The sequence below is a fragment of the Sciurus vulgaris genome, assembly GCF_902686455.1.
Source record: "Sciurus vulgaris genome assembly, chromosome: 2".
Taxonomy (NCBI): domain Eukaryota; kingdom Metazoa; phylum Chordata; class Mammalia; order Rodentia; family Sciuridae; genus Sciurus; species Sciurus vulgaris.
This window is the reverse complement of record NC_136462.1, coordinates 159662405-159689802: the sequence shown is the minus strand read 5'-3', so window position 1 is coordinate 159689802 and position 27398 is coordinate 159662405. Positions and strand designations below refer to the sequence as shown.

Genomic DNA, 27398 nt, shown 5'->3' with positions numbered 1-27398 from the left:
TGGGACAGAGGCAGTGGACCCTTGTCAAGAAGACAAAGGGATAAATCATTGCAAATGTATGCAATGGCTTAGCACTGTAATGCAAAGGAATGGACACTTGAGAGAATGTAATAATGTGTGGCTAGATTACAAATACAGTAAATTAAGTGAAAGATGCTAGACCTCAAAACCCTCTCTGCATGATTCCATTTTGGTGAAGTTCTAGAAGAATTTAAACCAGGTATGATGACAGATGTCACGTCTGCAGTTGCACAAACGGAACATCATAGGACAATGGGAATGATTTTTTCTTTCTTGGGCTGAAGATAATTTGGATATAAATGTTTTAAAATTTTTGATGAATGTAAACTCTGTTACCTGTAAGAGAGTTTGCATTTTCTTACCTGTAAGCATACGTCAATGAAATAAATATGAAAAGATCTTTTGATGCTGTGTCTTTATGAAGATTTTGAACTCTGGTCAGTCTGTCTCAAAGATTGATAAGGATAAATCTCCTGTTTGTGTCCAGCCTTCCCCTGAGTGCAATAAAGTCTTTCATTATATCAAAAGTAAAATAAAATTAAAAAAACAGGATGGCAAACTACAGCCCTTGGGCTGAATGCTGCCATATTTTTATATGTAAAATTGTATTGGGACACAGCCAAGTCCATTCATTTCTGTGTCTCTGTAACTGCTTTCATGTCAAATGACAACTGAGTAGCTGTTACAGAGACCCACTGGTCACAAGCTTAAAAGAATTTTCTATCTGTCCTTTACCAGAAAAAATCTCCCGACTGTCAAGTCTAAAGAATCATTTCTTTTTGAAACTCTTCACTCCAGATCTGTGTGGGTGGAGGTTTCTGGTGCAGCATGCTGCCTGGGAAGAATCCTCTAGAGCCAGGGACAGCCCTTGAGTGGGGTCACGGTCTGCCTGAGTTTTGCATCCCATGGAGTTTGCTAGGTATGCACAGTGGCGTGCTCTGATGATGGAGCACAGCTTGGCCTACATGGAATTTTTTTTTTTTTTTTAGTTTTCTGGGTCACTGTTGTTAAGAGAGGAGAAATAAATCAGGCCTGGAAGCTATCAGTGGCCAAAGCAAGACTCCTGTTTTAAACCCTGAGCTGTTGACTGTAAATTATCCCTGCATGGAAAATAAAACTAAGTTAATTCATTGTGATAAAAGTAAATGTGATCTGGTTAAACTTGGTCAACGCATTTGGCAACATTTGTTAAGTAAATGAGAGAACAAATTGAGCCAACGTAAAAATTTAGGTTTGAATTTGGGGCTAAATTTGTCATTTAGTTGAAGATACTCTGTATTGTTATTTTATTTAATAAAATTTAAACCTCCCTTCTTTCCTTGACCTTCCACCCAAAATTAATGCTCATGACCCAGCAGGAATTCTCTGGAGGATTTGGTAATGAGAGACTCAGGTCCCAAAGCTTCATCTTTCTTCATTTTACAAGTATTTATTTTCTTCCAATGCTTTCTCATTCCATAGTTAGTGGAATGGAAGAGTTAGATTTTGAAGAAGAGGAATCAATAGCTTTTCTCTTTCTTAATGAGGAACTAAATACAATCAGTACCACCCAAATCTTGAGAAGTAGCCTTCTGCTTTCAAAAAGAAAAAAAAAAAAAAAAAGGAAAGAAAGAAATTAATTGCAGGGAGCTAATTATAGACCCCAAGAGTCTACCTCACCAGAGACTTTAGAACTCCAGGTAGTGCCTCAGTTTCATTATAGGCTGTTTCTTAATGACCCCATGTTCAACGGCTGTGAGCAGTTGAGGAATAATTGTTAGAAATGGAAATTTACTGCCTAACCAAGAGGATTTGAGAAACAAGTTGATGAATCATGAGTGGTGGGAGTGTGTTCCCCAGAGCATGAGTATTACTGATTGAATCCTTTGTCCTGTGGCTCCTGGGTGGGCATTGGCCCATTTAGTCAACTGCTTGTGTTCAGAACCCCCTGCAAACCTGGTATTGTGCTAGGATCTGGTGCTGCCCCCTGACACACCACCATGGGTTACTGCCTTCATGGAGTTTCTCTCTAGATGTGGAGTGGGTCATCCTATTTGGGGTGGAAGATGCAGGTGGGAAAATACTTGGTGATAAGGCAGTTGTGATCCTGCTGGGTTAGGTAATTGATCCCCCCAATAGTAGGGTGTCGTGTTTTATTTCTTTGGAAATTAGAGAGTGGTCATCAGATTGGTGGTGAATCTGAACTGTGATGTGTTGATATTTGTTTTGGGGAAGACATGTGGGTGGGCCATGGGGTGTAGGAGCAGGGGACTCACACAAAAGCACTCTGCTACATTAGTTAGCTGAAAGTTTGTTAGCAACTGTTGAACAAATTATTTTGCTTGACAAAATAAAGCTACTTGCTGCTTCTACTGTGTCACAGTATCAACAGAAGTTAAATATCTATGAAGGCCTCCCCTCTTTACTTCAGGCCTCTGATTCTTACAATATCAGCAACATGGACACACATCCTAATGTGACTTTTTCCTTACAGTTTCAGTGATAGATTTGGGATTGAGGGAGAATATAATTTTTCATAATTGTATAAAATATTTACAAAGCATTTATTTTATAAATATCCTTAGAAAACTACTACTAATAAACCTGAGACACAGATTCAGGCTGGGGAGTGTTCTTTATGGTTGGTGCATTTATCCATTCATCCATTGAGTCCTTAACCCGTCTTCATGGAGCACATTGCTGTATGCCAAGTACTTACTTGATGGTGGGGAGTCAACAATGTGTGAAACAAACCCAATTCTTGCCCACAGAGAACTTTCAGCTTAGTAGGGGAAGCAGATGAGTATGAAATAATGTTCAAATATATGCTTACAAACTTAGAAAAGTGTTGTAAAAGATGTAGTATTACAAGATTACACAGTGGGTCTGGGGAACATGAAAGGTTTTATAAACAAGAAAATGACCCTGGGGCTGGAATATATGGGAAGACTATTGACCAGGTGAAGGTTGAGGGAACCTGTCCAAAAAGGCAGGGTACTTTAGAGAAATTAAAAGAAGACTGTAGGGGCAGCTAGTGATATAGCTTAGTGATAGGGCATATGCTCAGCATGGGGGAGGCCCTGTATTTGATCCCCAGTACCACATTAATCAAAAACAACAAAAAGAAAAACTGCAGAGTAGGAGAAAGGGAACTGTCTCTTTCTTTAGCAAGGTAAGGATGGAGACATTGGCAAAGACCTTGTAATGCGTGTCCCATGGGTTGTATTAAGCAGGCTGGCCTTGGTTCTAAGAACAGCAGGAAGCTATGCTATGGAGCTTCAATCAGGATGGATTTGCATCCTGGAAAGATCGTTTTGGTGTGAACCTGAAGGGGCAAATCTTACCCTCCAGTGATGACTTTCTTCTGCTTTTTCTTTTTCTTTTATTTAATTAAAAAAATTTTAGTTACAGATGAACATAATACCTTTATTTTATTTATTTAATTTATTTATATGGTGCTGGGGATGGAACCCAGTGCCTCACACGTGCTAGGCAAATACTACCACTGAACTACAATCACAGCCCTTTTTCTTCTGAGTTTTGGGGCTCTGAGCTGATTTTGTCTCTGGTAGGATCTAAGCAGGACTGTACAAAGGGTATTTTTTTTTTTTAAACGAAGTATGATGGCATGTTCTGGAAGGGTGTTCCTGGGATTCTAGTATCAGAGGGAATACCATATTCCAGCAGTAGCAGACCAAACAGGGTAGGATGGATAAACCGATGTCTGAAATGATTCTACCCACTGAACTTTGGCCATGAAGTTTAAGTTCCTATTTTAAACTTGTTTTTTCTTTCGAAATCAGAATAAAATGTGAAAGGTTTTCCTGGGCAATTTACCTTAAATAACGATCATTGGAGAATGATGTCTGTTTCCTCATGATAATCAGCCAGGCTAACATAAATGGACACCTGATGATCAAGAGACTAGGGCAGAGGTATGGCAAAAAAGAAGAGAAGTATCAAACTGCTTAACCACAGTGTTTTGCATAAATGTTGGCTCTTATTACAATGACTAGTATTAAGCAAAGTATCCCTATCACCAACAGGAATTCCTGCATTGTTCTCTGGCCTTTTTCAAAAAACATTCATTCATTCATTCATTCATTCATTCATTCATTCATTCATTCCGTTCTTTTGACAAATGTTTATTGAACACCTTCCGTACCATGCATTGCTGCAAGTGCTGAGGATATAATAGTAAGCAAAACTCAGTCATCATGGAGTTTACCTTCTGGTTGGAGAAGGTAAGTAAATAAACACTAAAAAAGCAGATGCATTGTCTGGAAAATGATGATAGGAGCTGAAAAGAAAAACAAAGCAGGATGAAGGAATGGAAAATGATGGAGAAAATGATCTGGAAAGCCTCTCTGAGGAGGTGCTATAGAGCCAAGACCTGACTAGAGAGAGTGAACCATGCAGATGCCTGCAAAGATGAAATAGCAGGTGTGAAGGCCATGGGGTAGGAGGTGCTTTCAGACTTTGACAAGGAGTGTTCTACACTGTGTGCCCACAACCTCTTGTTCTTCTAGCCACTAACCCTTCATAGCAGGAGTGGGCCCCTCTTCCAGATGGAGGAGGTGAACAGTTCGAATAGATTGATTGGCATCACTTTCAGTTATCTTTCTTTGCCCTAAAGCCTCCGATTCCCCCTTCTTCTCCCCTCACTGCTCCAGCACAGGTTAGGGCTACAGCCATTCATATTCTAGGCAAAGGTCCCAGATGTAATGTCCTGAGAGTATTAGCAAATCCTGGTATTATTGTGTCTCCTTTCCAACAATTTTCAAGGTTGACAAAATCTGCATTTGTCTAGTCACCTGGTGGTCTGTTAAACATGGAACACAGAAATAAGCAATGGAGGTTGACATGCTGAAGTAGAAATTGAATGAAATACATCTTTGGATGAAAGTGAGCCCCTGTAGTAGCATTTGAAATGTCTGCATTGCATTCAATAGATGGTGTTCTCTGACACCAACATCCATTCAGACATTTATGTGAATGACTCCCATGCATCAGTTCTCAGCTGAGAACTTGGAAACATTCATTAGCGTGCCAGCATCTTGGAAAACATGTCAGCAATTTGTGTGATTCACTACATGTGAATAAATGCTATGAATTTGGCTGATCAAACAGCATCCCAGGGCCTGAAGGCATGGGAGAAAATGCCACTTCTTACCTGTGGGTGGAAGTGCAAAATCCAGAGGCCTCCCCAGGACAGTGTTGCACAAGGCATGACCTAAATGTGTGGAAAGTTCTTGAGACTTGATTAAAGTTGCTTCTAATAATATGATCCATTGAAGTCATATAGGAATTATATTAGGAGGAAGAAGAAAGTTGTCTTAAAAGGACTTTTATTTTTTTAATTTTAAGAGTCATGGTGATTAAAATTAAGCAACTCTCTTATCTTTTTAGAAAACAACCTAGCAAGACTATTTTCTTTGTTTTGGAGACCTGGCAACTGGAAAGACTTGCAATGTGAATCCACATGTTCTTCCTAATTTGGGAGCTGCTCAAGCCCTAGGTGATACAAGCATCTCTCTTTCTCTCTCTCCCTGCTCTTCTTAGCTCCTCTCTGTATTTACCAGGCAACACAGAGACCTCCAGAGCACATTAACTCTGCATACATGGGAAAGGGGAGAATGGAGTTTTAATTACAGCTTCTCTCCACTGTCTGCTTGTCTTCTCCCACCTAGAAATTGATTTGTGAAACAAACATGGCACATCAGGGCCTGAGGAGGATTCAAGCAGGAGGCTGTCTGTAGCCAAGCTAAGTGATGGAGCTGCCGTCTGCTTAAATGCTCCAATGTATTCACTGGAGTCTGGCTGCCCCACGTCTCTATGGCAAAGCCTGCAAAATTACGAGCATTCAACTCCGTACAATTGCCACCGACTCAGCTGCCAAAACATATTTTCCGTCCGTTTCTGACAGAGGCTTCTGTTTAAATAGAGAGGAGAAGAGAGATGATCTCTTTTCAAAGTGATTCCAGCCTGATTCTCGAAGTGCAAGTGGTAAAGTCACCAAGTCTAATTGGAATGAATTGATTTATCCTCTTCGGCAGCCCTGATCAACACCCTCCCAAGGGGCTAGGCTATAAATGGGAGGTAATCATGATGATGTACATATTTCTCTGGATGCTGCCTGGCTAATCCAGTTCATTTTCCATAGATATCACTTCAGACAGCTGCCATTCCATCACAGGGCTTGAATTCTTTTATTTAACCCTCTATTTCAAGAAGAGAAATCTGATGACTTTTTGAAAGTAGTAGTTGCCTGGAAAAAAAAAATAGAGCCACATGCTCTCCTGTAACATTTTTCTATACATTTTTTCCCCTATTCTTTTGAGCAAGTGGCTCCTTTCTATGCGTACTGTGCACACATATCTGTTCATGTGTATGTGCTGGTGCTCAGTTCATGCTTCATGGAGCTTCAATTTTTCATGTGTCTGTTTTGCTTGACCCACTGGTTTAGGGGCTTTATTAGAGTGAAACTTGGGATATTTGCATGACTTCCCTGCACCCCTGTTGAGTCTTGAAGACTCAACCTAAACTGTTGGCATTTTGACCCATTTCATCCAGCACCTTCTTGCACCTCTCAGAGCTGAAAGCTCTTTACAGGTGTTACTTATTGATTTCTTATGAACTTAGCTCTTCATGTAGTGCGTCATCTTCACTTTCCTTCCTTAGTGGTCTTTCTAAAGGCTTCCCTGGACTTGGTATGGTATCCTAATCCATCTCTGGAGTTCCTTCACTTCCAACAGCATGCTTAAGGCACAAGGATTTTTGGATCACGTGGCACTTCTATTTTTAACTTTTTTAGGGACCTCCATACTGTTTCCCTAACGACTATACTAATATGCATTTCCACCAACATCATACAGAGATTCCCTTTGCTCTCCATCCTTGCCAACACTTATCTTTCTTTCTGACGTTAGTCATTCCAACAGGTGTAAGATGATATCTCATTGTAATTATAATTTGGATTTCTTTGATGATTGAGCATTTTTTATATGCCTGCTAGTCATTTGTCTTCTTTAGAGAAATGTAGGTGCAGGACCCTTGTGCATTTTTAAATCAGTTTTAAAACTAAATAAGGGCACTATTATTTATTGCTATTGAGTTGTTTGAGTTCATTCTATATTTTAGGTATTAACTTCTTACTAGATATATGATTTGCAAATATTTCTCCTTTCTGTGAGTTGCTTCTTCGCTGCATTTATTTATTTTTTCCTTTTGTTGCCTGGGATTCTAGGGCCATATTAAAAAAAAAATAAGAAATCAATTCCCAGACCAATACCAAGAATCATTTATTTTCCAAAGTTTTCTTCTAGTAGTTTTACAGTTTCACAAAATGTATTTGAGACTTTATTCCACTGTTAGTTGATTTTTACAAAGGGTATGAGAAACAGGTCCAATTCCATGTGCACATCTGGTTTTTCCAGCACCATTTATTGAAGAGACTCTTCTTTCTTCATAGTGTATTCTTGATAGCTTTGTTGAAGATCAGCTAACTGTAAATGTGTGGATTTATTTGGACTCTCTATGCTGTTCTAATGGTCTATATGTCTGTTTTTATGCTAATGCCACATTGTATTCATTACTAGCTAGTGGAGTACATTCTAAAATCTGAGACTGTGATGCCTCCAGCTTTGCTCTTATTGTTCAATATTAGTTGGGGGAGTGTCTTTCATGGTTTTATATAAATTTTAGGACATGTTTCTTATTTCTCTGAAAAATGTCTTTCACATTCTGATAGGAATTTCTCGGTCTCCTTGATTGTGTTGATTAGTGTGGACATTTCAACAAAATTAATTATATAATTCATGAACGTGGGATCTTACCATCTACTTGTATCTTATTCCATTTCATCAATGTTTCCAGTATACAAATTTCCCCCTCTTACTTAAATTTATTCCTGAGTATTTCTTTGGATATTATTATAAATGAATTATTTTCCTGACATTTTTCCAGATCATTTGTGTGTTGATTATGTATCCTGCAACTTTATTGAATTTATTTATTACTTCTAATAATTTTTGGTGATGTATTTAGGGTTTGATATATAAAATCATGTCATCTGTAAACAGAGGTAATTTATTTTTTTCTTTTTAATTTGGAAGCCTTTCATCTGTATTTCTTGCCTAATTGCTCTGGCTAGGACTTCTAGTGCTATGTGAATAAAAGTGGTGAGAGTTTCTCGTACAAGAGAAAAGCTTTCAAAATTTTCCCCCATTGATTAATATGTGTGGGTTTCCCTTAAGTGGCCCTTATTATGTTGAGGAAATTTCCTTCTATTCTTTTATCATGAAAGGATTTTTACTTTGTTAAATGCTTTTTCTGCATCTATGGAGATGATCCCATGGGTTTTATCATTCCTTCTGTTAATATGTTATATATCACATTAATTGAGTTGCATGTTAATACAAATTTCCATCCTAAGCATAAATTCCACTTGATCATAATGTATAGTCTTTTTGATGTGTTGTTGAATTCAGTTTGCTAGTATTTTATTGATTACATCTATATTCATCAGAGATATTGACCTAATTTTCTTTTCCTGCAATCCCTTTGTCTGTCAGTATCAAGGTGATACTGAACTAATGAAAAAATTTTGAACTATTCTCTTTAGTTCTATTTTTTCAGAGTTTAAGGGGTTGGTGTGGTATTCATTCTTTGCATGTTTGCTAGCATTCAGGCATGAAACCATCTGGTTCTGGGTTTTTCTTTCTTTCTTGGGAGTTTTTTTTTTTTTTTTTCTTTTACTGACTCAGTCTCCTTACTTATTATTGTCCTGTGGAGATTTTCTATTTGTTCATGGTTTAGTCTTTATAAGTTGTATGTTTCTAGGAATTTATCCATTTCTCCTATGTTATCCAATGTGTCTGTGTCTGATTGTTTGTAGTAATCCCTTATCTTTACTATTTGTGTAGTATCAGTTGCAATGTCTCCTATTTCATTTATAATTTTGTTTATTCTCTTTTCTTAGTCTACCTTAGATCTGTCAATTTTGTTTATCTTTTCTGAAAGCCAACTCTTCTTTTCATCCATCCTTTCTAATCCATTTCATTATTTCTGTTGAGATCTTTATTATTTCTTTCTTTTGCTGGAGTTTGTTCTTCTTTTCATAGTTCCTTGAGGTGTAAAGTTTGTTCTTAGTTTGTTCTTCTTTTCATGTTCTTGAGGTGTAAAGTTAGGTTGTTTATGTTAGAACTTTCTTTTTCCTTATGTAGGCATTCATCACAGTAAACTTCTCTCATAGAACTGCTTTTGCTGCATGCCATATAATTTTTGGTATGTTATGTTTCCATTTTAATTTGTCTCAAGATATTTTTGGATTTCCCTTTTGATTTCTTCTTTGACCCATTGGTTGTTCAGAAGTGTGTTGTTTAATTTCCACATATTTGTGTATTTTCCAATTTTTTCTTGTTTTGCATTTCTCATTTCATTGTGGTTGGAAAAGATACTTGATATGATTTCAGTCTTCTTGAATTTGTTAAGACTTGTTTTGTGGCCTAACATATGATCTGTCCTTGAGAACATTCTGTATGTGCTTGAAAAGAATGTGTATTCTGCTTCTGTTGGTGGAATGTTCTGTATATGTCAGGTCCATTTGATCTATAGTGTTGTTCAAGTCTGCTGTTTCCTTATTGATTTTCTGTCTTGATGATCTATCCATGGTTGGAAGTGGAATATTGAGGCCCTGACTGTATTGTATCTGTCTCCGTAGTTTTATCAATATTTGCTTCATATGTTTAGGTGTTTCAATGTTGGGTACACATATTTTTATAATAGTTGATGATTCTGTTGATGAGTTAAAAATTATCATTATATAAACACCATTTTTGTCTTTTGTGAGAGTTTTGACTTAATGTCTATTTAACTTGATGTTAAGGATGGACACCTCAGCTCACTTTTTATTACTATTTGCATGAGATTCTTTTTTCATCCCTTCACATTCAGCTTATGTCTATCCTTAAAACCAAAATTAGTTTCCTATAAACAGCACATTTTAAAAAACCTATTCATTCTCTTTATGCCACTTGATTGGATAATTCAATGCATTTGCAGTTAAAGTATGATAGGCTAGAATTTGCTACTGCCATTTTATTAGTAGATTTCTGTTTTGTAATGCCTTTGATCTATTTTTTACTATCTTGCTGTCTTCATTTGTGATTCACTGAATTTGTAGTGATATGCTCTTATTCCTTTTTTTTTCTCTCTTTTTTTTCGTATATCTACTGCAGGTTTTTCTTTATGGTTTCTATGAGGCATACATAAAGCATTTTATAATAAACTTGGTCTGTTTGAATCTGATGACTTACCATTAACCACATACAAAACCCACACACTATGTTTTAACTTCTTCTCTCACTACGTTTTATTTTACTGATTTTGCGGTTTACATCTAACATAGACATTACAAGGTAGTGTAGCTATTGTTATATTAATACTTTATCTTTTAACTTTTCTACTGGAGTTAAAACTGATTTGGGCACCATCATTACAATGTGAGGAAATTCTGAATTTAACTATACACTTGTTTTAAATTGGATTTTAACTTTGCCTTTAAATGGGTTCTAACTTTCATATGTTTTCAAGTTGTACCCTCTATTCCCACTAAAGGTTTCCCTTTAGCATTTCCTGTAAGGCAGGTCTAGTAGTGATGAATTCCTACTCCTTTAGCATTTCCTGTAAGGCAGGTCTAGTAGTGATGAATTCCTACTCCTTTCGCTTGCCTGGGGGAAAAAAAAGTCCTTAGGCCTTTCATTTCTGAGGGAAGACTTAACAGATACAATATTCATGGTTGGCATTTCTTTTTTCTTTAAATACTTTACATGACACAGACATATCCTAGGATATGCAGACATATCCTCCTCTGTTTACCTGGCCTGCAAGGTTCTTGCTGAGAAATTTGCTGGCAGTCTTTTGGAGGCTCCCTTGTATGTGGCAATTTTTACTTTTCTCTTACTTTCAAAATTCCCTTTTTTATCTTTAGCTTTTGCGAGTCTGGTTATAATGTGCTTTGGTAATCTCTCTATATTTAATCTATTTGGGGTTCTTTGTGATTCATGGATCTAGGTGATCATTTCTCTTTCCAGATTTTGGAAGTTTCCTGTTGTTGTTTCTTTAAATAATTTTTCTGCCTATTTATATTTCTCTGCTCTCTGGAACTTATATTATGAATATATTGGTTTACTTGATAATGTCTCATAATTCCCATAGGCTTTCTGTACTCATTTTCTTTCTATTTTCTGGGTATTTCAAATTATCTTTCTTCAAGTTCACTGATTTTTTTTTTTTTTCTCTTGCTTGCTTAAGTGTACTATTGAAGTGTATACTCCTATCCCTATCTTTACAGACTGACTTTGGGAGGGAAAACTCTTCACCGGTCAGCTGGTTTAGAGATTCTGGGCAGGTCATCTAGTAGCTTCTTTGGACAGGCTTACTATTAAGTCCTGGTGCTTGGACTCACAGGGGCCAGCTTGGTTCCTGGACTAGCTAGGAATTTGGGGCTATGAGAAATGACCTCACATTGGGGCAGGCCTAGAGGCTGGGTCTGTAAGGGTTTCCCCAGTGACTAGGATATGATTTCATTCTGTGTTTACTGAATCATGGATCTTTGGAGGTCAGCCTGGATATTGGAGTTATAGCGACTGACCTGGTGCTGGGTAAACCTGGATTCCTTAGCTCTTGTGAAAATGTTTTCTTACATAGATTATTGTTCAAACTGAAATTTATGCAAGAGGATAGGGATGGGAATTCTTATCCCACTGTCTTTTTAATGTCATGCCCCTCCTTTATCTCAGGTACTTACTTGTTAACTTTTCTGTATTCTCTGCTGCAAGCTCTATGACAAATCGAGGAATTTATTTTGTTTATTGCTAAATTTCCATCCAAGGACAGTGTCTGAAATATAGCATATACTCAATAATTCTTTTAATAAAATTGCAATTAATGGAAAATACTAATTTTAATTATGATTTGTCATAGATATTCTTTTCTGTCCGAGATCTTATTGGTGGTCCTGTCCCCAAGTTCTTCTATCACTATTCCTAAACTACAGCATTCCTTTTCCCCTCACTATTTTTTTGAGAATTTTCACTCTTATTGATTGCACCTCAATAACATGCATATAACCACCACTTAGATCCTAACCACTGACAGTTACTGTATTTGCCCTTTTACCTCTTTCTCCACTCATCTATGTTAAGTTGGAAAATATCCTTAAAATAAGGCCGAGGAGTATGAGCAAAAGTAGGAGTCTCCAAAGCTTGATGAGTTCTTTTAGTTGAGGAAGGAGATGGCCCAGTGAGTCTCCAAGGTCATCCTTTCCCTATGTTCAGTACCTAAGGAATATTCATGATCACTAAGGTTAGACATTAGTGAATGGCCTCCTGCATTTACATGAGAGAAATTCTACCCTAATAAGACTTCCAGTAGCCTGTGGGACAGGATGTGCCCCCAATGTGTCCATGGCATCTTATAATTACTCTTTCCCTAGTGAACAAACCCAGGCTCTTTATCCTGTCAATTAACTGATTGGAGGGATGATCTCTTTACCTAACCACTGAGATGGTGGGCTCCTTGGGTTGGACACTAAATGTATTTTCTGTTCTTTTTAACGTCCCATGAGTCTCTCAGACAAGCTCCAGGCCATAGTGAGTGTATTAGTCAGGGTTCTCCAGAGGAACAGAACCAATCAAATGCACATAATTATGAGGGGATTTATTAGATTGACAAGTAGAAACTAAAGCGTTCTCCAATGACCATCTGTGACTGGAAAGCCAGGGAAACAAGTAGTTGCTCAGTTCCAAGAATTGGAAACCTCAGAACAAAAGGGATGTTGCAGTCTTAATCTAAGACTGAGGCCTAGAAGCCCTCAAGTGAACCCTGGTACAAGTACACATTAGAAGGCTGAAGAATCTGAAGTCGAATGTTCACAGACTCTCAGTCCTCAGAATCTGAGTCTGCTGACAACTACAGTGAAAAAGCAAACTCGTTCAAGGACTGAGGGAAGGTGCCTGTGTGAACTTTCCTCTTCTTTCTCATTCCATCAGAGCCCCAGTATATTTGATAGTGCTGCTCACATTCAGGATAGAATCCCCTCCACTCAGTTCATTGATCCACATGCCAATCTTCTCTGAAAGCACCCTCACAGACACACCTAGAAATGTGTTCTACTAGTTTTCTAGGAGTCTTTCAACCAGTCAACTTGACAACCAAGATTAACCATCCCAGTGAATCTCCTTGGTGACTGATTGAAGGATTGAGTGAACATGGGTGAATGAATACCTCTCACAGTCCCTGGATGTGAGTCCAGATGTTTATCACAAAGAAATAGAGAGGAGTGTCTGCTTTGAAGGAGGGGCTTCTTGTAATATAAAGCCAATACTCCGCCTCCCAACCACTTGTCAATCTGCGCTCTGCCCGCCTCTTACTTTACAGGAATTTCCGGCTTATGCTGTTGCCATTTTCCTGCTTCCCATGTTACATCCTAACATGCTAGATAGCTATTGGTTCACCAGTCAGCTTGCAAGTATTATTCTCCTCCGCTATTGGTTTCTTCGAGCCCGCGAGATTCCAATATCTGGGAGAAGCTACACGCCATCTTTCTCTTTTTTCCTTTCTTTTCACCCTGGAGCGGATGTGTTAGTCGTCTGCATAATAAAGTCTCTTGCGTGAGACCTCCTATCTGCGTGCATTTTTCTGGAAGCTGTTGGCGAGCCGCAACTGAGACAAATGAGCAGGCGGCAGTTCAGTGGGAGTGCGCAGCGGCAGCTAGAATCGCTGCGGGTCCCAAGCTGCCTTACACTTCTTATATCTCTAAGTTGGAAGATCCTGCAGCCCAGTTTCCCTTTGGTGCATAAATGCAGAGTCTAAACTGGTGGTTCTCAAAGTGGGGTTTCCATCCAACAGCAGCAGCATCACTTGAGACCTTGTTAGAAATGCAGATTTCTAGGCCCCATCCATGGCTTCCTGAATTAGAACCTCTGGAGTGGGTCCCTGTAGTGTTGCTATAACCAGCCTCCCAGAGATTCTGAGACACATGCCAGTAGGAGAATCATGGGCCCAAAGCACTGAATGTCAGGCTTTGCTGCAAGAGGGAACTGACTTCCATCTTTAGAAAAGGTCATAGCTGGCCAATAAGAGAACTTATTCAGGCTTCATATCTGGAGGCATTGCTGAGAGAAATGTAGAGGTTTCTTTCTTAGCTAAGAAAAATCACTCCTCTTTCCTCTTGAGGCTTGTGTCTGAGATTCTGTGAAGAGACACCCCAAGAGCTTACTTTCTGTCCCTGCCACGTGATCACATGTCCTCTGGCATGTGGTGGTACCTCCAATTCTAGCACAGAAGTGAACAAATATTCTGGACACTGGACACTCTTCATTTATGGTTCATCTTCCTTCGAGAAATTTAACTCAAATTAGTCCAAGGCTGGATTTCATCGTTTCTCTCTTTGTGGCTCCAACACATAGTAGATGCCCAAAAAACATTTAAAACTGAAAGGATACTTACAACTGAATACTAGACATCAGGAGAGGAATTTAAATCTTTGTTGTATTAGTTCCCTGATACCAAACTGTGCTTCTCCTGGGCTAAAAAATATCAATATCCATACCTGAGGGCCACCTTTCATTGGACCTTCCAATCACCTGGGGTTATGGGTGTATAGAAGGGTGATCACAAAGGACACGGGACCCTCAAATGCCTTAGTCTGTTATAAGTGCCCCAAAGCATATGGATTCTAGTGTTTCTGTTATTCCTCCTTGAGAGTACAGGATGTAGGAGACTCTCTCAATGTACAGTTTCAGGGGAAAAATGCTCCAACACATTTACCAGAACTGTACCTGGATATTTCCAATTTGACTCTGAACTACTTTTGGGATTCTTTACCTCTTTGGTGGGGAGGGTGCTGACCAAGCAAACTTTCTCACTAGAGTCAAATAAAAAATAAAGATGCAATCCTAGCATCCTTGGCAATGATCTTGTAGAAGATTATTCTGTGTGCTATTGAAATTGATGATCAGCTGTGTCTACCAGGGAAAAAACTCTCCTTTCACTCTCACTGAATGAATCCATAAGGCAAGAATGAAACTATCTTAACCAATGACCTTGAACATACAGATGTCGTGTATCTTCATTTCAAATAACATAAGTGGTAAATCTTTATCATGTGTGCCAGGGTATGACATGTGGGTACATCTTTACTGAAGAAATGATTACTTCAATGACATGTGATTCAATGACAATAATTGTGTGTCTTCCCTGTCAAGGAAAGAAGAGCTTATAGTCAAAAGGAGAAAGATATTTTCCTATCTAACCCATCTTTTTGGCCAGAAGCAAAATATACCCCACTTCCTGTTTATCTCTTAGCTATACATCTAGTTATACTCATGGTAAGAATAGATTTTTTAATGAAGTAGTTCAGTTATGGTCTGTCCAGTGAATTCTTATTTGTTAAATAACTTTTCATCTGATTATAAAAATGAGTCATGATCTCTGAAGAAAATTATGAGAAATGTATAATGAAAACATAGCAATCATTGATACCCACAGTTCACACGCTCAATGGTGAAATGTTGAAAGCTTTTCTCTAAACCCAGAAATAAAATGAGGAAGTCCAATTTTGCCACTTTTATTCAACATAGCAATGGATGTCCTATCCAAAAGCAATCAGGCAAAATAAAATAAAATAGCATTCAAAATGAAAGAAAGTAACAAAGTCGTCTCTGTTTATGGGCAACACAATCTTATATATAGAAAACTCTAAAGATTTTGTAAAAAACTCTGTTAGAACTAACAAAGAAATCCAACAAAGTTGCCAAATGTAGAATCAACTTGGAAAAATCAACTGAATTTCTATAAACCAACAATGAATAATCTGAACGTAAACTAAGAAAACAATTTCATTTATAATATTATAAAAATTAATAAAATATTTAGAAATAAGTTTGACCGAAGAAGCAAAAGACTTGTACACTTAAAACCACAAAATGTTGCTGAGGGAAATTTAGAAAGACAAAAAGAGATGAAAAGACATCTTGTGTTCATGAATTGGATCACTTAATATTTAAGGTGCCAATACTACCAATGAAAGCTACAGATTTAATGCAATCTGTATCAGAATCATAATTTTTTCTAGGAAATAGAAAAATAAACTACTCTAAAATCCACATGAACTCTTAAGGAGTTAATATTTACTCTAAAATCCATATGAACTCTTAAGGGGTTCCAAATAATGTGAATGATTGTGAGAAAGAACAAAGTTGGAAGTCTCGCAGTCTGATTTTCAAACTTATTATAAAAGCTACAGTAATCAAAACAGTGTGGTGATTCCTGTAATCTCAGCTACTCAGGAGACTGAGGCAAGACAATCATGAGTTAGAGGCCAGCCTGAGCAACTTAGTGAGACTCCGTCTGGAAGAAAAAAAAGGAAGGAAGGAAGGAAGGAAGGAAGGAAGGAAGGAAGGAAGGAAGGAAGGAAGGAAGGAAGGAAGGAAGGAAGGAAGGGAGGTAGGGAGGGAGGGAGGGAGAAAGAAAGAAGAGAAAATAACAACACACAAACACAAACTCACAAACACAATGTAGACAGACATATGGATCAATGGAATGAAACAGAGAGGCCAGAGATAAGCCCTTTCTTATATGGCCAAATGATTTTCAAAAAGAGGGCCAAGACTGTTAAATGGGAAAAGGACAATATTTTCAATAAATAGTATTGGGAAAATGATATGTAAAACTTGGGCCCTTATACAATGTACAAAATCTAATTCAAAATGGACTAAATACCTAGTTATAAAATCCAAAACAGCAAAACTATTAGAAGAAAATATCAGAGAAAAGCTTCATGACATTAGCTTTAGCTGGGATTTCACAAATGTGATAAAAAATCACAAGCAACAAAAATAAAAATAATTGGACTACATCAAAATTTTAAAACTCCATGAATGAAAGGACACTATAAACGAGTAGAAATAGAACAGGAAAAAATCTTGTAAGTCATGTATCTAATAGGCAGTTCATATCCAAAATACTTAAATAACTCCTACAACTAAAAAATGAACCAAAATAGCCCAACTTAAAAATAGGCAAAGGACTTGAATAGACATTTCTCCAAAAGAAGATGTACCATGAATTACAACAAATCATGTTATGTGTGTATATGAATACATCACAAAAATCCCACTATTAGATATAATACTAATAAAAACATAACTATAAAACTAATAAAAACATAAGAACAAAAATGTTCAAGTCACCAACAAGCATATGACCCCTGCACTTTTTTTTTTTTTTTTTAGTAATAGGGTATTGAACTCAGGGGCACTCGACCACTGAGCCACATCCCCAGCCCTATTTTTTGTATTTAACTTAGAGACAGGGTCTCACTGAGTTGCTTAGCACCTCACTGCTGCTGAGGCTAGCTTTGAACTCATGATCCTTCTGTCTCAGCCTCCTGAGCCGCTGGGTGTATGGTGTGTGCCACAACACCTGGCACCAATAAGCATATGAAAAGATGCTCAATGTCACTAGTCATGAGGGAAACACAGTTCAAAACCACACAATGGCACTACCCAGTGGGATGGTGCTATTAAAAAATAAATAAATAAATAAATAATATTGGTAAGTCTGTGAAACAATCAGAACACATTTATTCCAGGAGAGGGGATGTAAAATGATGCAGCCAGTGATGAATATAGTATGATTCCTAAAAAAATAAAAAGAGAACCACCATATGACCCAACAATTCCTCTTGTTGGTAGATACCCAAAGAATTGGAAGCAGGAATTCAAACAGATTTCTGTACACCTACATTCATAGCAGCATTTTCACGGTAACCAAAAGGTGGAAGCAGCCCCAATGTCCAATGATGGATGGATAGATAAACAAGATGTGATGTGCGTACAACATAGTAGTATGCATCCTTAAGAAGGAAGAGGATTCTAACACATGCTACATGTGCAAATGTCGGGAGCAAGCTGGTCATTAAAAGACCAATGCTTGGTGGATTTCCTTGTATGAGGAATCTAGTGTAAACTCACAGAAAAACGGTTTTTGCCAAGGACTAGAAGAGATAATGGAGAGTTACTGGTTGATGGGTCAGAGATTCTATTTTGAGAGATGACAAATTCTAAAAATGCTTTGTACAAACAATGTGTATATAGTTGATGCTACTGAATAATACTCTTAGAAATGGTTAAGATGGTAAATTTTATGTTATGTGCATTTTACCATAATTCAAAAATACCACTGATTATCCACCTACCTAGTCTCACCATCAGAACTGACCAATATTAAGATTTTGGTGTATAACTATTAGGCTTATGGATGTTTCTTTCCTATATGTGTGTGTTTACCAGGGTGTACATAGTTGTACACATACACACAGACATATATACCAAGACAACATTCTAGGAAGGAGAAGAACATGCATATGGGGAAGAACATACATAATTCACTGTGATATATTCATACCACATAACATAATTTGTTCAGTTTCATCCCTCCCCTTTTCATCCCCTCCTTCCTCCTGTTGCTTTTTAAATCTTTGTACTTTAAAATAGGTCATCTTTATCATCTAGACTAGCTCTATCTAATAGAGCTATTGTGCAATACATATAATGCAGTTTTAAACTTTTTAATATTTAAGTAAAATAAAAAGAAACAGATGAAATTAACTTGAATAATTTATTTTACCCATTATTGAAATACTATCATTCCACCATGAAACCCATATGCAAATTATTAATAAGGTATTAAAATTATCTTTTTATACCAAGTCTTTAAAATCCATTGTGTATTTTGTACTTAGAACACATCTTAATTAAGACTACCCACATTTTGAGAACTCAGTATTCATATGTCACTAGTGGCTACCATATTGGACAAAGTAAGTCTAGAACTTGCAGTGATTTAAAGACAATTATAATAGCTGTGTGTTGTTCAGACTCTGGTTGAAATAAGATATAATTGGGATGAACATCCTTTTTTGACTTTACTCACATTGCAGCTCAAATTACTTTCCTAGCACTTAGGAAGGTTTAAGCTGATGGAGTATAATTTTCACTGACACTTTCATTTGCCAGGATCATATAGTATCTAAAAAAATATGTAATCGTGTCAAATCATGGTAATTAGTGCCAGAAAACATTGTTGGGGGCATGCAGATTCTATCACTTCCACTTCCCAACATTATGCATGGATGTTCTTTTGCATTTTCCTCCCAGACAACAGAACTGAAATCCTCTTCAGGATATCTACATGTAGCCTGTGTGAGTATAGGTGGGATTGAATTTAGAAAAGAACTTGGCAGAAGGGTAAAATGTAAAGTGATCATTAACATCACTAAATACTGGATGTCATAAACCATGAGCACGCAGTAGAGACTTTGATAAATGTGTTTGCATGTCTGTGTGCTTTTCAATCCAACTAAATAGAATTAATTCTTTAAGTCTCAATTTAAGCAATATATCCTCATTCTATGTCTTGCATATTTTTAACATACAGATTTGGAACACTTAAATCATACATTATCTTTTTCTCATTAGCAAAATTTCTTCTGCAAGCCATATGTTGTTCTTCTCTCAAAATATGAATGACTTGTTTTCATCATAACCAGTTAGATTCTTGCCAAAGGAATGAAATAACATTGTGAGATGGTGTATATTGAAGCTCAGCCCTCCAGTCAAGATAGTTGGAAACCATAGCAGTTGGAAAGAAAACAAGATCCAAGCCCAGGAGTTTTTGCAATGTTTTCAAACTATGAAGGAAAACAAAATCCTAAAAACAACTTACTAGACAACAGACATTTGTTGTCTTCTAATGTAGGGCTTTTTTCCCCCTTATCTCTTCTTTCTTTTTACCTTAAGAATGTTATCCTTTTAAAAAATGTAAGTGATTATAAAAGGGGAAATTATGCTGTGTTTTTGTTTTATTTTTATTTTTGCGTGGAGTGGTAATTAAACAGATAAGGGAAGGAAGGAAAAGATTCTAAAGTTTGTTGCTGGCAAAAATAGCCAGATACTTTACATTTATTATATAAGTTGGAAGCTTAAAATAGATTTTTGTGCATTGATTTTGTATTCTGAAAACTTCAGAACCTCACATTACTTCTAATAGTTTCATATTTACTGCATTAAGTTTTCTACAAAGAACATCATGTTGTCTGCAAATAAAGACAGTTTTACTTTTTCTAATATGAATGCCTTTTATTTTATTTTTTTCTTCCCTTATTGCACTGGTTAGAATGCCTGTACTTTTCAACAGAACAGGGGAGAGTAGATACCCTTGTCTCTTCCCTTATTTGGGGCAAAGGATTCAATCTTTCACTGTTTAATATGATGAGACTTTTGTGTATATTCTCAGTATCGAGTAAGAAGGTTACCCTCTATTCCTAGGTTAAGAATTTTTTGTTGGTTCCTTTAGTTACGCATGAAAATAGGATTCATTTTGACATAATTATAAAAGCATGGTGTGTGTATATATATATATATATTTTTTTTTTGTTTGTTTGTTTGTTTGTTTAGCATGGGATATATTTTGTTCTAATTCAGTCTCGGGTACTTCTTCTTCCCCCTCCCCTCCTCCCTCCCTCTGTTCCCGTCCCTCTATTCTTCTGATTTTTCTACTATTTATTTATAGATTTTTTTAATTGTCAGGAATAAATTTTGGATTCTGTCAAGATCTTTATATGAATTTGTGGAGATGATTGTGTAATATTTATTTATGTATTTGTTAATATGATGAGTTACATCAATTGAGTTTTAATGCCAAATCAACTTTAATTCCTAAGATGGATCCTATTTGGTCAGATAGATCTCATTTGATCATAATATGTTATTATTCTTCTCATACAGTGTTGGATTCAATTTGCTAAAATTTATTTAGAATTTTTACATCTATGTTCATGAAGGATTTTGTATTGTTCCTTTTTTATATTTTTTTTATTTATTTATTCATTTATTTTTTCTTTTTCAAAGAAGATAGGATTTTTTTTTTTTTTTAAACTGGGTATTGAACTCAGGGGCCCTTGACCACTGAGCCATGTCCCCAGCACTATTTTGTATTTTATTTAGAAACAGGGTCTCACTGAGTTGCTTATTCCCTTGCTTTGACTGAGGCTGGCTTTGAATTTGAGATCCTCCTGTCTCAGCCTCCTAAGCTGCAGGGATTTCAGGCATGCACCACGGCACCTGCCTAGGATAACTTTTTATTTATTTTAAAATGTAATTCTTCCAAATAGAAGATGGATATTTTTGCATTCCTTTGTTTGTTGTCTGTGCATGCATCTCTTCTATATTATTTCTGATATTTTTTCAATATTTTTTCATATTTTCAATATGTCCTATTATAGTCTTTTCATTTGCTAACGAAATAATGTTATTAAAATTTTATTTCTTTTATATTTGCATATGATTATCTTGTAATGTGTATATGTCTCATTTTAGCAGGTAACAAAAGAATGTTGGTGTCATAAAATAAATTATATGGGAGCTGTAAGAGTTTGTGTGGGATTAGGATTATTAATTGCTTAAGTATTTGGTAGAATTTACCAATGAAGTCATTTAGGCCTAGGTTTTATTTACTTATTTTCTAACTTGAAATTCAATTTTTAAAAATAGCTATTGGGATTATCTCTTTCTTGTTTTTCTTTTCCTTTTTATTGTCTTTTTTAAAGTTATATATGACATTAGAATATATCTGCACATAATTATAAAGGCATAGAATATAATTTGTTCTAATTCCCCTTTCCCTCCCCCTGCTCCTTCCCTCTACTCTACTGACCTTTACATTATTTACTTTTAGGTTTTTTTGTTTTGTTTTGTTTTTGTTAATGACTTGTAGATATACATGATGATGAGATCATGAGATTCACTGTGGTATATTCATGTATGTACATAAGAAAATTAGGTCAGATTCAGTCCACTATTCTTCTCTTATTCCATCCCTTCTCCCTTGCCCTCAATCCCTCAATCCCCTTCATCTAGTTCACTAAACTTTCTTCTGTTTTGTTGGAATTCCCCTTTATCTCTCTCTCTCTCTCTCTCTCTCTCTCTCTCTCTCTCTCTCTCTCTCTCTCTCTCTCTCTCTCTCCACCCCCTTATTTTGGACTAACTTTTGGTGGTAAATGGATGGAACTGGAGACTCTCATGCTAAGTGAAATAAGCCAGGCTCAGAAAGTCAAAGGTTGAATGTTTTGTCTGATCTCTCTTCTTAAATGACCTTTGGTAGTTGTTAAGAAACCTATTCATTTCATTCAAGTTGCCACATTTACTGGCAAAACATTGTTCAAATATCTTTTTAGTACCCTTTGTGTGTATTGATATCACTTCTCTTGTTTCTTATCAGTCTGGATAGCTATCAATGTATTGGTCATCTCATGAATCAGCCTTTGATTTCATTGACTTTCTTTATTCATATTTTGTTTGTTCTCTGTTTTCTTGATTCCTCAAAAACCATCTTTATTATTTTTCATCTTCTACTTACATTTGGGTTAATTTGCTTGTTGCAAATATAAAAGAAATAAAATGTTAATAACATTATTTCTTTAGCAAATGAAAAGACTATAATAGGACATATTGAAAATACAAAAAATATCAGAAATAATATAGACGAGATGCATGTATAGACAACAAATGAAGCAGAGGTCATTCGTTTTTCAAAGGTTTTAACTTTTTTGCCTTTTCAACATATATAATCCTACATACTTCCCATTACTTGTCTATATTCCACAAAGTTCAATATGGTGTATTTTTATTTCATTTCAACTCAAAATACTTCCTAATCCCTTTTAGTTGTCTTCTTTGACATGTGAATGATTTAGAAATGCATTATTTTCCAAACATGGTGAGATTTTTCTGATGTCTTTCAGTGACTTATTTCCACTTTAATTCCATCATGGGCAAGGAGTAAACTATGCATGATTTGAATCTTTTTAAATTAATTGTGACTGGCCACATACAGTCACATGCCTGTATTCCCAGCAGTTTGGGAGGCTGAGACAGGAGGATCATGAGTTCAAAGACAGTCTCAGCAACTTAGTTAGACCCTGTCTCAAAATAAAAAATAAAAATGGACTGGGGTATGGTTCAGTAGGTAAGTGCCCCTGGGTTCAATCCCTGGTCCCCCCACAGAAAAACCAAAACAACATTAATTGAGACCAATTAATATGGTTCTATGGTCCAGAATATGGGTCTTTTGATAAATGTTCTTCATGTACTTGAACAGAACATCCTTTCCATTGTTGTTGGATGGAGTGTTCCATAAATATCAAAGGAGTCAAGATGTTAGATATCATCATTCAATTCTACTTATTTTTTTCTACTTACTTTTCATATTTATTATTGGGAGAAGGGTATTAAAATACCTTTTGGATAGTTTCTGTTGCTTTATATTCAAGATCACTAATCTTTTCTTCTGAAATGCCTAATTTACTATTGTCTTATCCAATATATTTCCACCTAAAATGTTGTGTTTTTCATCTTGAAAAGCTCAGTTTGAATCCTGTTTATCCCTCTGCTGTCTCTATATAACTTTTAGAACACATGAAATACAATTAAACAATGATTCTAACTTCCTTACCTTCTCATTCTATTATCTGTGACAGTTCTTGGTTAGTTTTGATTTACCAACATAGCTCCTCATTTTGGGTCCCATTTTTCTGCTCCTTTGTAAAATTGCTAAGTTAAGTTACTTAGAAACAGTTTCATCTTTGGATCTTGAGTATTTTACTTGTTAGGTTGATAAAAACACAATGCTCTCATTAGTGCTAATAATTCCCCACTGCTAAGACAAACCCCCCTGAGGTAAGACCTACTACTGAGGCAAGACAGTGGTAGTCTACCCATTATCCTATGAATCTTTAGACACTAGACCCAGCCCTGGGTAGATGCTGGGCACCATGACCTCTAATCCTTTTGAGCTGTTCTTTCCCTGGCCTTAGGGAGTTTTCTTACTACCAGGCTGATCAGTACTCAGCCAAATGCTCGCAGGGAAGCCTCTGCAGCCCCTAGAGTTCTATCCCTGAGAAGTTCTCTTCTCCTTAGTACCGTACCCTGAGAGCTCTAGCTGTCTTGGTCTTCTCAGACTTTTAGCTCCATCTTCTTGATCCAAGAAGTTCACCAACCTCCCTCTGCATTTACCCTGCCCTTGCTGCAATGGCCTAGAAATTGGTAAGAGTTTTCTATCAGGCTGGGGCACTCCCAGGGCTGTTGTGAGAGTGTATGAGCTGATTGATGAAAAGTGCTTAGAATAAACCTGGTTCATAATAAGTGTCCTTCCTATTCCTGGAGACTGAGGGCTAAAAGGGACAGCGGTTTCAGTTGCTCTCCCTGAGATTGTCAAAAGAATTGTGAGACAGTGGCTAGAAAGTCAGGAACATTTCTGAGGTCAGATTGTTGACTAAAGAGCCAGTCCACAGAGGTGGGATGTGCTGCCAGGAATGATATCTTCCTCTACCATGTCAGGATATTTGTGGACATGAGAATAGGTCACACAGCAAACTGCCCTGAAGTGGCCAAAGAACCTATGAAAAACTTATAGGTCAAAATGTTTGTCACATCTGATGGTGCACTGACAGGCTGGGAGATGATATGGGACATCCACCTACATATCTATTGGAAAGTGATTCAGAGTTTTAAAGTATCTACTAATGTTTACAGAATCTTGGGCACCATCTGCTATGGCCCCTTCTCTGGGTTGGTGGGAAAGGTTAAGCGACTTTTCCTAAAAGATCTCACAATAGAGATTGATTAGTAACTTGTTTAGGGGATGTAGCAGCTACTATTGACATCCTGCTCAGAACCCCTCACACTTACCACTTAAGGACATGGCTGCCAAAGTTCTGGCTCCAGTACTCTATTAATGGAATTCAATATGATATCATTATACATGGATATAGCACTGCATTTTTTATCTGAGGACTTTCTTTGGCTGGTGAAGAATATTTTCCTGTTCAGGAGAAGTCTGACACCCATGTCTAGGAGTTACTGTCACTGGTGACTATGGCATTGGGGTAGAAGTACCCCAGCTTCCTATTCTCAGAAGCACATGCTTTACACTGCCTCTTTGAATTCCCCAGGAGAACTGAGCTCCAATTGGGTGTGGTTGTTGTTGGTTTTATAACACATCTCCTATTGATTGCCTTCACTGTGCTTTCTCATTCCCTTACCTTGCACTGGTGTTTCTTCAGCTCAGTTCCCAAAAGCACTACTTGCCCTAGAATTCTTGTTTGCTTGTGAGAGAACCCAAACTAAAGTCGGGGCTATGTGGGGACAATTTACAAACCTAAGAAGGGCAGAAATCCCTTTTTAATGTAATGTTATAAAGAGGAAAGAAAGAATTACTGCTCTAAAACTCTAATCTAAAGATTAGACAGAAGCCTTGAGGGAAATGATCACAAAATAATCAAATCCATGATGATCTCAGTAGGAATAAGCCAGCAAATGAAGAGAGTTCCATCCAGGAAAGCAGATTTGCTTAGATTTTTCTCTCTCCAGCCATTTTCCCAATCATTATGTGAATCTGAATGAGAGACAAATGCAGACACTAAAGCTGTGGTTCAAGAGCCTTAAGTTTGCTTCAGAAGCAAATGAACCAGATTCTTGTAAGTACAGAAATAAGAAGAAATAAACCAAGGACACATTGGGGACTCCATATAGTCAGGACACCTTGGAATTGAGGACATATCCTCAAAGACAGATAAATGAGACAGCCCAGCAATGTAAGAGCAATATTAACAGGGCCAATCTTGAGGGCAGTTGTTGCAAAGAACATGGAAGTAATGAAAACAAACAGGACACTTAAACTCTATTGGATGAAGAAAAATCAGAGACATCCATTTCTTTGACAGATGAAAGCTTTTAAGATATATTAGGTATTTTTTTTTTCAAAAATGATTAGAGGCAAGAATGGAGGAAGGATGGATTGTATAAAGGAAAATGAGGGAGGGGTGAAGAGGGGGCAGAGGAAAGGAAAGATAATAGAATGAGACAAACGTCATTACCCTATGAACATATATGATTACACAAACCATGTGACTCTACTTTGTGTACAACCAAAGAAATGAAAGCTGTACCCCATTTGTGTACAATGAATCTAAATAAAAAAAAATAAAAATTTAAAAAAAATTAGCAGTAAATACTCAGCCACAGCAAGTTGCAGTTACACTGTTAAGAAAGAAGGCAAAATCCAATAGCAAACAGTGTGACCCAAGACAAACCAGAAATGCAGAATGTGTGGAGCTTAGCTGGGTCCAGGACAGTGTCCAGAAGACCTTTCTCATTGGTGGAAATGGTCCATCTCTGCAGTGTCCAAGACAATAGCTTTTAGAGACAACTCTTGCATACTCAAAAAGTGACTAGTGAGATTGAAGAACTAAGTTTTTTATTTTATTTAATGTTAACCACTGCAAATATAACTAGCACATGTGACTGGAGGGCTTTCATATTAGACACCTCAGGTCTGGAACATGCATCCCAGGGTCATTTGAGCTATTTATGGAGTAGTCACTGGCCAGCCATCTTGAGACAACACATAAGACAGAGAGTGACACAGAAGGTTGTCTCTTCTCCAATTGTGTGGCAGTTCTTTCACCAGGAGCCTATGAAAGATAGATGGTCTTGTACTTCTGATTTCTTCCAAGCCTGTTGGTGGTGAAATGGTTTTATTTTTTAAATCTTCCTTAGTCTCTTCCCTCCTCTTTCTTAGAGTAATTTAGAATAGAAAGAGCAGATAGTATGATGTACTCCAAAGGTATCCTTCCCCAGTGACCACTATCAGTTATGCCCAGAATCCTCTGCCTACAAGGTAAGCTCTTACTGAAAGTCAGAGATCAACTTTGTCCCTCTAACCAGCCCCCAGCTTTCCTGGAGTCTTAATTGCAAGGTCCACTTCATTTCTCCATCCCTGGTTAACGTGTCTCTGGAGAGACCATTCCTAGCATCCTCGCCATCACAGTGGCCTGAGTAGAGTGCTAGTTCTTGGTATGACTTCCTTGGGACTTCCACTTCAGTGCTTCTTCCAATAGACTTTAGGAAAACCAGGCACATCAAGTGCCACTAGCAAGCCAATGTTAATTCCCTCTTCCCATTTCTTCTTTAAAAAGGAAAAAAAAAAAAAAACTTAATATTTAGGAGTAAATGATCCATGTTTGAGAAAACAAATTTTAGTAAGCCTTCTATCAGTAGCATCCTTGTTTCCTCAAATTCTGGTTCTCTTTGAGGCAGGGAATAGGCAAATAATCAAGATGCTATTGGTACCCTGACCATATGTATGGAAATATCACTAAAATTAAAAAGTCAAGGTAGCAACTTAGACTTGGTCACCATGGTAGAAGCATAGTTTCAGCTGTATACACCTTTGTAGTTGGTGGTTTCTCTACATTTTCCCTGCAAACCATCCTA

At 37.0% G+C, this 27398-nt stretch overlaps 1 protein-coding gene and 1 long non-coding RNA gene across 3 annotated transcripts in view; both read left to right on the top strand.

Moving 5' to 3' along the window:
- SLC24A3 (solute carrier family 24 member 3) overlaps positions 1-27398 on the top strand; it is a 511438-nt gene that overhangs the window by 171309 nt on the left and 312731 nt on the right. The window lies entirely within an intron of this gene.
- On the top strand, positions 4117-10811 carry LOC306653448. Its single transcript, XR_013761723.1, has 3 exons — positions 4117-9131; positions 9177-10646; positions 10695-10811. It is a non-coding gene; the product is annotated as an uncharacterized lncRNA (long non-coding RNA).